Genomic DNA, 1,512 nt, shown 5'->3' on the forward strand with positions numbered 1-1,512 from the left:
ATTGGTTATGCTAGTGTATTTGATGACTTCGGTGCACAATTGGGAGGTTGGTGTTACTTGTAGAGCTTTGGTGAGGCTTGGAGCTAAGGGTTGGTGGAGACTTCCAAGAAGAAGCTCAATTATTTTGGCTACAAGAGGTACGGTTTAAGTTTTATTTAAGTACCGTGTGGTGTGATGAAAATTCCTAGGCTAGATGCCCCTAGGATTAAGTTTGGATTGCGTGAATGGTTGGTATTAATATGCATAGTTGATATGTAATGTAAATTAATGATTGGGTTGAGAATTGTGTGAATTTGTATGTATGGTGTGTTGAGAATTTCATGAATTGAATAATGAATATTGGTTTGTGGATTATGCATTTAAATTGTGAATTTAGGCCGGAGGCCGTGAATATTGGGCTAGAGGGTTGTAGTTGCGCTCCACTTGCTCCAGGTTGGTTCGTATAGAGGCTCCCTGGGTGGACGCAAGGGTTGTGGCTTCGCCCCACTTGTCCCGGGTTATGACGAGTGATGTATAAATATGCAATCGTGTGATGTATAAATGATGATATGGTCATGATGAATGATTATGGAATGTTATGAATGAATGTGGAATGATTATCTGAGATACAAGTTTCCCTAGATGAAAGCAGTGACTAGCCACCACGTGCTCCAGGTTGAGACTCGATACTCTGCTGACCCTATGTCGTAAGTATGGTCGAACACTGTGAAAGTTCCGAATGAGCTCGCCCCGTGGATAAACACCAATGTGGGTGTTGTATGGATAAACACTAGTGTGGGTGTTGTATGGATAAACACCAGTGTGGGTGTTGTATGATTATGATTATGATCATGATTATGATTGAGAATAACTCGAGTTGGGGATGCACGATAGAGGGACAGTTCAATGGTTAGCTACCAGGACTTGTCGGGTTGGCTATATAACCGACAGATGATATCATCAGCCATAGGGCAGACATACATCATTTGCATATGTTTGAATTGTTTGGGTTTGCCTATTTGTTTTGGTGGATTGTGGTGCACGAATTGTGAATCACACTTTTCACAATTCGTACCACTAACCAGCAAGTGCACTAGGTCGTCCAAGTAATACCTTACGTGAGTAAGGGTCGATCCCACAGAGATTGTTGGCTTGAAGCAAGCTATGGTTATCTCGTAACTCTTAGTCAGGATATCAATTATGATTATTAGTTGACTTGAAAATGAACAAGAGAGCATGGATTAAGTAATACTTATTATGCAGTAATGGAGAATATGTTGGAGTTTTGGAGATGCTTTATCTTCTGAATCTCTGCTTTCCCCCTGTCTTCTTCTTCACGCACGCAAGGTTTTTCCTATGGCAAGCTGTGTGTTGGTGGATCACCGTTGTCAATGGCTACCATCCGTCCTCTCAGTGAAAATGGTCCAAGTGCGCTGTCACCGTACGGCTAATCATCTGTCGGTTCTCACTCATGCTGGAATAGGATCCATTGATCCTTTTGCGTCTGTCACTACGCCCAACCCTTGTGAGTTT

Source organism: Arachis hypogaea, chromosome 20 (assembly GCF_003086295.3).
Source record: "Arachis hypogaea cultivar Tifrunner chromosome 20, arahy.Tifrunner.gnm2.J5K5, whole genome shotgun sequence".
In the NCBI taxonomy this organism is placed as follows: Eukaryota; Viridiplantae; Streptophyta; class Magnoliopsida; order Fabales; family Fabaceae; genus Arachis; species Arachis hypogaea.